This window comes from Xenopus laevis, chromosome 8L (genome assembly GCF_017654675.1).
Source record: "Xenopus laevis strain J_2021 chromosome 8L, Xenopus_laevis_v10.1, whole genome shotgun sequence".
Taxonomy (NCBI): Eukaryota; Metazoa; Chordata; class Amphibia; order Anura; family Pipidae; genus Xenopus; species Xenopus laevis.
Genome location: NC_054385.1, coordinates 135130542 through 135145498, shown reverse-complemented (window position 1 = coordinate 135145498; position 14957 = coordinate 135130542).

Genomic DNA, 14957 nt, shown 5'->3' with positions numbered 1-14957 from the left:
AGAATCCTGAGAGAGAGAGAGAGAGAGAGAATGGGGAAAGTGAGTGGGGGGGAGAAACTTTCAGGAGAGATTTAATGAGCTGGAAATGAATGGCAGCCCCCAATCACATTACTGAGAGCAGGAGGGAGGCACAGCAGCCACTGGCAGGGAGACCGTCCCCCGGAATGGGAAGCAACATGTACAGGAATGCCCCCGGCACAGACAATAATATGGGAGGCAGGAGGGGTGCACAGGAATGGGGGGAAACACCAGAGAGAGGGGTGCACAGGAATGGGGGGAAACACCAGAGAGAGGGGTGCACAGGAATGGGGGGAAACACCAGAGAGAGGGGTGCACAGGAACGGAGGGAAACACCAGAGAGGGGGGTGTACAGGAATTGGGGGAACACCAGAGAGGGGGGTGCACAGGAAGCAGGAGAGATGCTCATGAGAGGGGGTGCATAGAAAAGGGGGGGAGCATCACAATTGGGAGTGCACAATAATGGGGGATACACATGAGGGGGAAAGGCTGGTAAATTAGGGCAGAAGGAGGTGCCCAGGAGGATAAAGTGGATAAAGTGACAAATGAACAGAAGAAGTCGTAGACTGAGAAACTGCCCCCCCCAGATGGAGACAAAGTGAGAGACAGTGATGCTCCTGTGAGACAAAGAGTCTGGGTTCTAATCCCCAGGTGCGACTCTAGATCAGGGGGTTCCTGTGGACTTGGGGCGGGGGGTGTCTGATTTAATTAGCAGTGAATGGGTCTCAGTTCCCCTGGGATGTTGTATTGTAAATATAAAGCAGTAACTGGAGCAGCTGAGGGGTCGGTGCCAACCAGTAACTCCATCCGCTCTCTTTGTGCTCAGCTGGGGCCCTGGCAAAGCAGAACTGAGGCTCTCAGCCAACGGATCCATCTCCCTCCACTGGGGACTTACACGGCACGTAGACCCCCTCCCATTGACTCTTTCTATCCTCCTCCATTAACATGGTACCCCTACCCTGAGAAGTGCCCTGTAACTAGCTCTACCCACTGGCACTGTACCCCTATAGTTGCACATACACTAGCACTGTACCCCTATAGTTGCACATACACTGGCACTGTACCCCTATAGTTGCACATACACTAGCACTGTACCCCTATAGTTGCACATACACTGGCACTGCACCCGTTTAGTTGCACTGCACATGTGCTGCTAGAATCCACCCCAATGGTGCTGCTTACTCTATACAGGGGTAGTATATACAGTATATCTATATCTATACAGTGCTGGGCTCGTACATGTAACCACTGCATAGTAAGTATATGTGCTGTACTTCCAATGGGACCACATAGTATTGTAGTAACGGGGCTGGGGAATAAATGCCTGGAGTGGGCCCCTAGGACACAGGACATCTCTTGTTAGAACACAAACAGACCCTTGTTCTTCTTCTGGCCCCACTCTCATTAAAATGAAAGAATGTTATTTTATTTGCTTTCTCTGTCACTGAGTGTTAGAGTTCTAAACCAGAATGTGGGTGTTAAACAACGGAACAGACCTAAGTCTGACATCCCCCTCCTGTAATGGAGAATCCTTCCGTGACTCTCCCATGTACTGTGTGTAGTCAGAGATCCCTTTCCCACCAACGTTCCTGGTACCCGTATTTTGTGTAGATAAGTCATATACCCCTTGTCCCTCCAAATCTAACTCTCTTAAAGGGATACTGCCATACTGTAATGTACTGTTAGAAAAAGAAGTCCGATACCCCCCATCCCACCGAGGTCTCATGCACAATAGACAAGGGTCCCATTCCCAGAGGGCTCCTCAGAATCTTGTAGCCCACAGGGCTTTCATGTGGTTTGCAGAAGGTTAGAATATTCCTTTCCTCAATTAATTGTCCCCCCACAAATTGCAATAAGAATCACTTAGAATAAATCCATTGATGAAAAATAAGAGGCTTCCATTCAAAAGAGGTTATAGAGCTCAGATAATCGGCCCATTTGCAGCTTTCTCATGTCTCAGCCAACGCTCCTGACCCAATCCAATGTCTGGCAGCCTCCTCATCTCTATGGATGAAAGACTTCTCAATTCAGGGTTCAAGGTTCTGAGCAGGACTCTGTGGTGACCACAAGTGCAATGGGATGGACAGATAATAATGGATTGTTCACACAAAAATGTGAGGAATATAAATCCAGTCATTTATTAAAGGGGTAGTTAATCTTTAAATTTACTTTTAGTTATAGGAACAATAAAGGAGCAAATATAAGGAGCAATAAACAAAATAAGATAGGAGACACAGGGAGAGAGAGGAGACATGAGGAGAAATAGAACAGAAGAGACACAGGAGAGAAGAGACACGGGAAGACACAGAACAGAAGAGAAGAGACACAGGAGAGAAGAGACATGGGGAGACATAGGACAGGAGAGAGGAGACAAGGGAAGAGATAGGACACGAGCTAGGAGACACATGGAGAGAAAGAGGACAAGAAAGAGAGAGAGAGAAACAAAGGGGGAGACATAGGACAGGTTAGAATGGACATGGGGACAGAGAGAGAAGCAAACAAAGCAAAAGTTCCTCCTTCATATTAAACAATGGTGCAATGAGTGACACTGACAGCTATACCTACCTTGGCCTAGAAATAAGCCAAACATGGAGTTTAAAACCAGCAATAGGAGCCCTAAAAGACAAGGCAGAACCTTCTATACCTTCAGGAGACAAATGTACCACCTTAAACCACAAGTGAGAGTCTGGTTTAAACTATTCCACGTCATCACCTCAATTCTCCTCTACGGTAGTGAAGTGTGGGGACCTCTCACTTACCCAGGCCAATCCAAATATTCCATCTGTAATTCTGCAAGCATCTTCTCCAGGTCCACCCAAGGCCACCATCAGAAATCACATGTCACGGCCGGTACCTGATACCAGAACAAATGCCAAGCACCCTGGTCTCAGCTCGGCTTCACCAGTAGTGTGACCACCGTTGGGCTTTGGGAGGAGCCCTCAGCTTACTTGGGTGCCACCTGGACTTAACGAGGGGTACAAGGCGAGATGCTCTGGCTGGCAAAGGGCACGGCTGTTTAGCAGAGTCTTTAGGCCGAAGGTCACGGTACAAAAGGTCAAGGCGAGCGGATGGTCAGACAGGCTGGGTCGAGGCAGGCAGATAGCAAGAATCGTCAGGCAGGCAAAAGGGTCAAAACCGGGTGATCAATCGAGGGGTTAAACTGTAGAGTAGTCGTAAGCAGGCAAGGTCAGGATCCAGAAATCAGAATAGTCAAAATAGCCAGGCAGGGGTCAAAACAGGAATCAGACAGGTTCAGAAGGAATCAGACAAAAAGCACAAGGCTCAGGAGCACCAGGAATACAATCCTATCACGGGCAAAGACAATCAGTGGGAATGCCCCTTTAATACTTTAAATTTGGCGCCATTGCACGCTGACGTCATTACGCCAGCGCGCATGCGCCTTTAAACCCGGAAGTGCGCACTAGGGAGCCGGCGCAAGAAGAGAAGCGGCACGGCGGGCGTCCCCACCGAGGGCGCGGCAGGCGTCCCTGCCGTCCCCCCACTAGACTACCAGGGTGAGTCTTCATTACATCACAGAGCCCTGTATGACAACATTTTCTGGGACCAGAGCCAATGATTATGGCTGCACATGTGTATGTCATAGACTGAGAGAGACAGGACTTTCCCTACTCCCATGAACTCCCCAACCCCACCCTTTATACACAAACCCCTCTACCAATTTGGTAACGATAAATGTATTTGGTCCTGCCAATAAAGCTCATTTGATTTGACTTGATTTGTTTTGAGAACAGGTAAGAGGAGATATTGGAGAGAGCGGAAAGATGAGATATGGAAGAGAGAGGTAAGAGGGGATATGGGAGAGAGAGGTAAGAGGAGATATGGGAGAGGGAGGTAAGAGGAGATATGGGAGAGAGAGGTAAGAGGAGATATGGGAGAGGGAGGTAAGAGGAGATATGGGAGAGAGCAGAAAGAGGAGATATGGAAGAGAGAGGTAAGAGGAGATATTGGAGAGAGAGGTAAGAGGAGATATGGAAGAGAGAGAGAGGTAAGAGGAGATATGGGAGAGAGAGGTAAGAGGAGATATGGGAGAGGGAGGTAAGAGGAGATATGGGAGAGAGCAGAAAGAGGAGATATGGAAGAGAGAGGTAAGAGGAGATATTGGAGAGAGAGGTAAGAGGAGATATGGAAGAGAGAGAGGTAAGAGGAGATATGGGAGAGAGAGGTAAGAGGAGATATGGGAGAGGGAGGTAAGAGGAGATATGGGAGAGGGAGGTAAGAGGAGATATTGGAGAGAGAGGTAAGAGGAGATATGGAAGAGAGAGAGGTAAGAGGAGATATGGGGGAGAGAGGTAAGAGGAGATATGGGAGAGAGAGGTAAGAGGAGATATGGGAGAGAGAGGTAAGAGAAGATATGGGAGAGAGAGAGGTAAGAGAAGATATGGGAGAGAGAGGTATGATGAAATATTGAAGCGGGAGGACAAGTAAGATGAGAAATTGGAGAGAGAGAGGTAAGAGGAGATATGGGAGAGAGAGGGAGAGGTGGGTAAGAGGAGAAATTGGAGAGAGATCAGTGGCTGTGGTACCTTCTCTATACAGTCCTTCCAGATGGGTCACAATCTCAACCAGGGTGGCCCTCTCTGAGGCCGGTGGTTGCAGCATTGCCTTGTGACCCTCCTTTAGCCCATTAAACCATAGTTAATGGGCTATGCTTGGCTTGGCTAGTGTGTGCCCTATGGAGAATACAGGAACTGGAGCTCCAAAAGTCCAGGCTAACCCTCTGAGCCACCAGCACTACCTCCACTGAGGTTATGGGCATCACCTGGATGGACATTATGTTGTTTGGACAATGCCTACCATGCAAGGGAGTGGTGGTAGTGAGAAAGGCCCTAGCCTTGATTCTTAGCACGAAGATCCTCAAAAGCTGGATGGGCTGCTACTAGCCACAACAAAAGTGATTCATCAGTTGCTCTGGCCAGTGGACCAGCAAAGTGAACAACATGTTTTACAGCTACACTATGCACACCAGCCAAATGGGCCCATGCATCCCGAGTGGCCATGAGTTGGTGTTGCCCAGGAAGATAGATACACAGCTGCCATTAGAAGATACCACCGTTCTCATCAAGCCCTGTAATGATGGCCAAGAGAGAGGAGAAATGGTTGGTGGTACTAAGTGGGTCAAGTGCAAGACGGCTGGGTGTCAAGGAGCATGAATCTGGGTACCAAGCCTGTGACATTACCTGCTAATATTATGGTGGCTGAGGTATATGCCATCACTGAGGATGATATGGTAAGCACGGCTGAACAGATGTACTATTTGAATGGGCTCAGGGGATGCCCAGACCAGCAGGCACAACAGGCCATTATGCAGCACCTGGGGTCGCCCCAGATTCATCTGACCATTCTCAGAGCCAGGCTCTCCAGTCATTGATGGAAGGTTTATGCCCAGTGTTAGTGGCAGGAGTGTCCTGGTGTAGAAGCTGTTGGATCCACTCACAATAATCACATTTTCTCTGCATTTAATTAAGAGTAATGGTGGATATAGGGTGCACTTCCCATCAGCAGCCACAGGAGGGCCCTGATATCATCCAGCACATACTGTATACAGGCTGCACAGTATAGACCCAAAGGGTATGGCACCCTCACAATGTGCCAGGCATGGTGGGCACTACAATATGTGGGCAATCTATAGTAGATTACTTCAGAGCACTGCCCAGCTTTAAATGTAGTGCTGCTTCCTTCCTCCAAGACTTCAATATAAATAAACAATCAAAGGAATGAGGAGAGCAATCCAAAAGCAGAGTAACTGCTACAATGTGATTTATTAGTAACTATAAAACACTACGTATTGGGCCACACACGCCCTTTATCAAGTGTCACACGTGGCCCGAAACATGTAGTGCTTTGTAGTTGCTAATAAATCACATTGTAGATTTACTCTGCTTTTGGATTGCTCTCCTCATTCCTTGGAATATGTGGGCGATGTCTCAGACTGGCACAGTCACTGGCACATACAGTGTTGGTAACACAAATCCCAGAGGATGTTCCAGGCAATTCCATTCAGTTAATGGTACAGTGAGTTTCCATTAAGTATCAAGTGACACCACTTTGTACAGTATATAAAGTTTCTAGGCTCATACACATTTTTTTCATTATATTTGGTCCAAGGTTATCAAAGATTCAATTAATATAAATATTAAATTGGGTCCAGAATATGCACTTTCAGATGAAAAACTCATCTCTAAAGACTAATAATGTTTTTTTACAATATCTCATTGGGTTTATTTTTCCATGACTATTGTGATACAATTGGTGGATCCTGGTCTGGAGGATTGTTCTTTTTGTATAGTGAGATGTTCTTTGAAGCTCCAGTTGTGTTACAATAGGGGTGTCGTGATGTAACTCACCTTTCATTGTATAACCCACATTTCCATCACATGTGACTTCACTCCAGTCCATGTTTAACTGATGGGACAGTTTTTAGATAAAGAAAAAAAACGTATGGAGCTTAATCCAGTCTTGGAGAATAGTTTTCTTTGCTACCGCCGAGATTATGGCTAGTAACCTTTTACTGGCCATAGTCAGTCTGGATGGAAGCCGTGTTGTGAGGCCTAATGTGCCCATTCAAGGGATATTGGGGTGTAATTAAGGCGGTGACATTGGACAATCTCTCACCTCCCTCTAGAATGTCTTGATTGTTGGGGCAGTTTCAAAGTGAATGGAACAAATCTGCATGACTTTGGTTACATTTTGGACAGTGCCCTTATTATATTTCATACTGGGAGGATCTGTGAGCTTCATGATTGGCCGAGTACTGGTGCTGACCTGATCAGCCTTCAGTTTCCCCTGTAAGACGAGTAACAGCATTAGCTTCTGATCTTCGGAAGTGGCTATGGACACACTGGTGAAAATTTACCACCACAGCCAGGCTTGCACTCATTCCAGGGTTCCATTGTGCCAGTACCACAGAGCAGACAGGGTGGGTGCATGGGTGTTGGGTGCATTAGTGTTGGGTTCATTGGTGTTGGGTTCATTGGTGTTGGATGCATTTTTGTTCGGTGCATTGGTGTTGGGTGCATTGGTATTGGATGCATCGGTGTTGGGTGCATTGGTGTTGGGTTCATTGGTGTTGGGTTCATTGGTGTTGGATTCATTGGTGTTGGGTTCATTGGTGTTGGATTCATTGGTGTTGGATGCATTGGTGTTCAGTGCAATCATCATCATCATAAAAGAAATCGAGGCAACGCCTTCCACATCTGCACCAGCACAGCTCCATTAGCCGCAGTAAGTCAATTTTGATCTGACCAGGTAGATGTGGACCTATTGGCTGCTGCTCGTGTGCTGCACTGATGTTCCTGAGATACAGGCAGTGGTTGGCCTACCGCCCAATCATTGCTCACATCCTCACTCACTGCTTGCACCATTGTGACTAGGGGGGCATAGGGTCCACCAAGGTTGGGGCCCACCTGATATTTACCTGGTATCCAGCAGGCCAGTCCCATCCTGAGTGTGGGACAGAAGCCAACGTGCCTCTCTCTCTGTGTCTCTTTGTACCAACACACTGCCCTCTCTAGGCTTGCCACCTTCAGGCTTTAGTGAGACTGGGCAGGAAGGGCAGGCGGTGACGTTACTGGGGCAGGTTTTTCTAATATGGAAAAACCACGCAGGCAGCTTTGTGACAAAAGCCCTTCTGAAAACTGGACTGTCCAGGTCCTGTCCAGGCAGGTGGCAATTCTATTTCTCAATCTATTTCTCTCTCAGGATGATGTCACTTCTAAGTTGTCTTTCCCCACCACTGAGATTGGCCAGTTGGGCAGAGATGACAGTTCATGACAGACAATGATACAATGTAGGTTGTCAGTGTGGTTATGTTTGGCTTTAGGGATAAGACCACACCCAGGGTGATGAAGATTTTGGGTTTACAGATGATGATTATCACCTGAGGCTGCACCTGATTTGGCCGCTCCCATTGTCCTTGTTTGGAAGAAAAACCGGTTGCATCTGGTGGGATGCCTACCCCCTTCCTCAAATAGAGGAGTCCATGGTCATATTGAAGCAAGTGCCCAATTTCTCCTCCCTGTATTTGGCCAGTGGCTACTGGCAGATTTGGCCAGAGGATCAGCCTAAAACAGCATCCACCACCCCCTTCGAGTTTAACTTATGCTGTTTGGACTTTCCAGTGCCCCCTGTACGTTTCAGAGGCTCATGGAACACTGTGTAGCGAACATGAACTATGACACGGTGCTTATATATCTGATTTTCTTCAGAACCTTTAAAGAACAGTTATTGGAGATGGCACACACATTCAGGCGCTTCAGTCCAGCACTCTGAAATGAGTTCCCTCTGAAAAAAACATCTCCCAAACTGCCTACTTACCTGGCAGACACCTTCTACTCCAGTGATGGGCAGTGTATTAGGCAATCTGATTAAGCCAAGAGCACCAGACCTGGAGAGCTCCAACAAGATGGTGACGCCATGAGACTTGACTCACACAGCACAGCAGGACAAAACATTACTGAGCTAAGCCACATCATCCATCTCAGTAAGTTTATTAGACATGTACACACTCCAAACTCCACAGCAGTGTCCCCCCCCTGCATCATATAGAGCCCAATGAGGCAGCAAACCTGATGCCTACAGATCCACTCCCTGAACCAACACTATCAGAAGTTGTTCAGTTACATCTCAAAACTATAACTCAGTACTATAAAAGATAGAGGAACTGGGTAGGAGCTTCCAATACTAAACAGAACACTGCGTCTCTAATGTTGGGGACATGGTCCATCCCTTGCCTAAATGACTTGACCAAGTTAGCAGCCAGATCCTCTCATTGGAAGCCCATATGGATGACCTAGAAAACCATGCATCCACATCAGGGTAGTCGGCATGCTTGAGTGGGTAGAGGGGACACAAATGAAACTTTATACTGAGCGCTGGCTTATCAAGGAGTTTGGACATGGTTCACTTTTAATTCTGAATTTTTAGTGGGAAAAAAAACTTGAATTTTATTCATTATTATGTTCCCCCTCCTGTCACAGAGACTTTACTATTTCACATTATGGAAAATGTGGCTACCTCCCTTTAAACCCATTATAATTAATGGGAGATTTTAATTCGGTTATGCAAGAAATTCTTGATAGACTTAAGCCTAGCTTCTGCCCTTCCTCAGCACTACCAACTTGGGCCTCAACATTTGCCTTAACAGACCTTTAGAGGTCTAAAAACCTGCTCAGACAAAGTTCCCATGCTTCCCAGCATCTTATAGCACCAAGTCGCACATTGACTTAGCCGTTGGCAACCCCAATCTAGTTGATCAACTAGACACTATCAAAATAGTGCCCAGATCATGCCCCTCGTGAAAATTAAAGTTATCACTGCCACAATCAAGAGAGTCTGGAGACTTTGTCAGTTTGGAACTAAACAAGTCAAAATAATACAACCTATAGATAAAGACAGTCTTTTGTAGACATTAATGGTGGAACAGCATCCCCTCAAATTGGGACTCTCTTAAGGCATAATCAAGGGGACGATACATTTATACATTTCTCAGATAAAGACATACAACATTTCAGCCCAAAGTACAGTAACGGATCTTCAATCCCAAGTAGCCCAGGTTGAAGCTTCTTTTATTCAAAACCCCACTCCCAATGCTAAACACGCATTTCAAACTGCCATGCAGAACCTTCCATTGGCCCAAACTAAACTTGTAGATAAACAACTCCTATATCATCCTATATCAGTGGTCACACCGCCCGTATATTCGGAGCTTAAGATCAATTGGTCAAAGTCCATCATTTTTCTTATAGACCAGTTCACCCCTTATCAATCTCAGACATATGCTAATATAAACTGGTTTGATTCATTTAAATATTTACCGTAGGTATCACAATACATTAATAAGGGGTCCGTTTACTAAAGTGCGTTAAAAATATTCGCACAATATATAGACAGAATTTTCGTCAAATATGTTATCGCCAGTTTACTAACCTGCGGTAAATATAAATTTGCGAATTTTCTTGCGCAAGAATAATTGTTCGCCAGTTATCGCATTTGCTGAAAATAACGCTACGTACACATTAACGCATGGTTTACTAAACAGCGAAATGTGCTAAAGACAAAATTAACGCCAGAATATTCGCAAACTTTTACCGCCACATATGAAGTGGCGTAAAAGTATTTTTTCTGCCAGAAAATTCTCAAGGGGCAGGAAATATCCCATAATAATGTTTTTTACCCATCATTCTTTGCTGACAGGATAGAGAGATCTGTAGCTATTGCTGACAGGATATTTTGGCTTCTGCTTCTATCTGGTGCAACAGCAGCAGTTTCAGCTCAGAGTCGTATTATTGGCAGTGGCATCACAGTCCAAGGATTCGTCAGCCTCTACACTTTTTGGTTTCATTGGGATTGGCTACATTAAACTGTACATTTCTATGAAGCAAAGAGATTGACTGGTATCATTTCCTATGATTCTATTGGCAGAAGGGTTTATATGATGCAGACATGTTTGATTGGTGTCACGCTGGTGATGTTGTTGGATGGTATAATCATCAGTCAATAAAGTTTATAAGTTTTGAAGATGCATTTCTGGCCATAAATGTCACAGTAAAAATTGCCATAATAACCGCCATAAAACAAGACTATTTTATAGCAAAAATATTCGCAAAAACGTAATTTTTCGCCAGAAAATTCGCAACTCGCTAAAATTACCGCTAACGTAAGCTGGTTCCTTAACGTAGTTACCGCAAGTGATCGCAATGACTTCTGAGCGCATCGCTGTTTAGTAAACTTAGTCGCTGCGAATATTCTGGCGTAAAAATATTCTCAGCGATAACATGCGGAAACTTAAAGTCAGATTTACCGCACTTTAGTAAACGGACCCCTAAGACCTAGACAGGTTTATTGAGTTAAACCTAGCTCCAATTTTGGAAAGCCTTGAAGTTAAACTTAGAACATGGTCACAATGGCCCCTCATGGTGCTGGGAAGAATCAACTTGTTCAAAATGCTTTATGTGTATGTATTCCATCAGTCCCCGATCCACCTTCCAAAGAATAAAAAAATCGGCCTGTTGTTTTCCTCAGTGTACTGGGCAAATTCTACCCCTAGGGTTTAACTAGACACTATGCAACTCCCCATAGATGCTAGTGACCTTGCTGCCCCCAATATTCAAATGTATTATTTGTCGGCTACATTGGTGACGGCTTGGTGGTGGACATCACCCACAGGTTCCATACTTGAGTCTTGGGGCCCAACAAGAATAAGAGCCTATGTCAGCTGTACTTAGCACAGAAACATTTCCCCCCCCTCTGTGGTTTAACCCTACGCTCCCCCACCTGAAGTCTATCCTATACCCTGAACTCTGGGCACAATGTACTATAAAATATATTGGAGACGTTGTTGATTCTTGATGATGATGACTCTTTCATGATCTTCAGACTAAATTCAACCTACCAAATAAAATGTTGTTCCAATATTTACACTAACATTCACTAAAATACATACAACTCCTACTCGCTTGGAATACTATACACATACCCCTGGGCTACTTAAACCCCTCTCACAATTTTATAGACTCCTCAATTTACCATCTAAACCAATACTCCCCAAGATATATGCCAAATGGGCAACGGATAGCCCTTCTTTAGCAGCAGATATTTGGGAAGATATTAGATTAGATCAGTGTACAATTCACTAATAAGTTCAGATATCTGCACAGGACCTATTTAACCCCACATATGCTGCACAGAATCAGGCCGACTATAGGTGAGAGGTGCCCAAAATACAATCCTACTCCTGTTTCACTTCTGGTCTAGTCGTGTCCTCAGATACAAAACATTCTGGAGAGTGAATAGAAGAATGCTCTGACATTCACAATCCTTCTTAATCAAGTGGAAATTATATCCCAATCACCCAAAATTTACAGTGTTAAATCTTTTATACAGTATCTATTATCTGGACAGCAACTATGGCACCTAGAAAGGAGCACAAATAACACCATCCCATTGTACAAATGAACTGATCTACAAATAGGAATCAAGGTTGAACTAATACTTCATCACAATGACCCCCGTTCCTATTGATGGACAGTGCCAACTAGTCCAGGTAATTCTTTTCTATCATATTATCCCTAAAAGCGCTCCCTTCGGATGGACATTGAATTTGTGTGGGTTTTTTTCCCCCTTCTTTTTGTTGGTTATGTTTTATATTTTATTGTATAATTAAGATGCTACTTGTTTATTGTGTCACAGCCAAGCTGATAACTATGAAGTGTAAATAAATACGCTGTGACACTTACTTATTGCTTTACTGTCTTAATACATTACAGCTTCTCATGAATCTCTGAATTTCATAAATGTTCAATTAAAACAATTGTGACTACAAAAGTAACAGTTATATGGATGTATCTGGCTATACAGAGATGGCAGCCTGCAAGGACTGATGGGCAGTACTAGCCCAAGTATAAGATGGAACTGTGAGAGTGCTAGCCCATGGAGTGCTAGCCCATGCCAGCTAAAGTCTATGTCCCACACAGCACAAGCCCCAAATTATAGTTCTTTTAAGCTGGAACTTCTTGCTACTGAGTGGCCCATATCTGCTGGGACGTGGCATGCTCATTTATACTATTAGAATCAAATTGGGAGCAGAATCAATAAATATTACTGGTATGCATGCCGGAGACCTCTAGTGACCAAACAGAGGTAAAACCATAAACTCAATAATTTCTCCAAGGCATGCTAGTAAGTAAAAAAATATATTTTATTCACATCAATAGTTAAAAGACATGGAAAGTATCCCCTCTAACGCCTAACGCGTTTCATGCTTACCCAGCACTTAGTCATAGGCAGAATCCAACTAGTCTCTCTTGCTCTGTTCCTTAAGTACTAGCACATGTAGTCCCTCCCCTTATTAAAACCAATCACAAGCATATGTTACAATTGCCATATATCATCCAATGGACTACTGGCTTTGTTCAGATACAACGATCTATGTGTTAGATAATACATGTTACAGGGCATGTACAGAAATATAATTAGAAAATAGTCATGTATAAATCACTAAATATAACAAGTCACATCAAATATATAATTTAGGCATTAGAGGGGGTGACCTTCTGATGAAATTAAAGAAAAGAGAGGTATATTGGATTTTTCACCTACAAACCAGGTTGCCACTAGGCCTCAATTATATATTTGATGTGACTTGTTATATTTAGTTATTTATACATGACTATTTTCTAATTATATTTCTGTACATGCCCTGCAGAAATATCCAGCTATAAAGCAGGTACTCAACTGGGTGGGGAGGCCGATAAAGGGCTGGAAGCATCAGGAATTGGCTATCGGAGCAAAATGGTCTTCTGTACTGTACAAGTGAATGAGAAGGAGAAACTAAGAATGTGGTGGTCCCTACAGCCCAGGTGAGAGAGGTACACCGCATCATGCATGAGACTGGGGGGCACTTTGTGGCTGTAATAACAGAGCAGTTGGTAGCCAGTATTTGTGTGGGAAATATGTCAGCTGTGTCCCCAGGGGTCCCGGCAGGGTAAAAATATGTAAAGACATAAACAAAAGAAATCTCTTTCACTTCAGTCAAATAGTCCCAGGTGGGGTACAGAACTGTCCTAATAAGAATCCACAGGAGACTGTTTGTATAGCAGCGACAACCCCCAGAATAGAGGGACAGAGAGAAAGTGCAACCCCCCCCGTTCATGCAGATTGTCACAAACTGATGTGAAGGAAAGATTGAGGGCCCCACACACAGATAGGGGAAGTCCCTTACAGACAAAAGAAAAACACAGTAATAATAGGAATGTACTGATACTGTAACCCTAACCCTAACCCTAACCCTTACCCTAACCCTTACCCTAACCCTAACCCTAACTCTTACCCTAACCCTAACCCTAACTCTTACCCTAACCCTAATACACTGCTCTCTGGACCTGTCCATTCTTAGTGGAAATCTGCCAAATGTACCCTCCCGGAGGCATATATATATATATATATATATATATATATATATATTCCCAGGCACATGCCAATGTACCCTCCCTGCCCCTCTCATTATACCTCTATGCAGGAAACTGTTGGACCCACTAACCCTAATTCTAACCATAACCCTAATCCTAATCCAAATACTGATCACAATCTCAATCCTAACCCTAAACCTAATCCTACCCCTAATCATGATCCTAATCCTAGGGCCCCACTAATGGATGAATGTGACACATCTACACCCCAGGGTAATGTCTAAGATGATATTAAGTACCTGCACCCTGATATCAAAGGATACCCCCCAATTGCGCCTTCTCTCAACAATTCACTTTATACTTTACTAAATGTTTGATCCCTCGCTGGTCGTTTCATTGGCTTCTGGTGACCCTGTGACTAGTTGAGAAATGTTAGCCATGCGCTCCGCCCATATCATTGGCCCCACCCCCTACCCCAACAAAAGGTGGCACCCCTAGTATTTGATTATTTTTACTTCACACTGGGATTTCTCCCCCTCACCCCATGCAGGGGAGAAAGTGAAACAATTTGATGGCACAGCTCCCTCCTCAGCAGAACCAGCTCAAGCCCAGAACAGCAATCAGCATGGCAGCTCCACATGCACAACTACATCTATATGCACCCTTCATACAGTTGCCTTTGAATTCACAGAATGATCTTGACTTGTAGCCGCCATTAAACTAAAGCCCATCTGCAGCCAGTGTTAGCCACAAGTAACCCTTGCATGGCCACATATGCCCGACAGACATGAACAGGGCAGCCATCAGGGGGGGACAGGGGGGACAAGCGTACCGGGCCCGGGCATGAAGGGGGGCCCAGCAGCGCTGCATTTTTTGAAGATTCGGGCCCCCCTTACGAGCGCCCGAGCCAAACGTCTTTGCCGAATGCGGAAGTGCCGAAAGTCCGAAGCCGATGCACCGAAAAGACCCGAAGTCACGAAAACAGCCAAAATTGAAGTCCTGAAGCCACAAGTT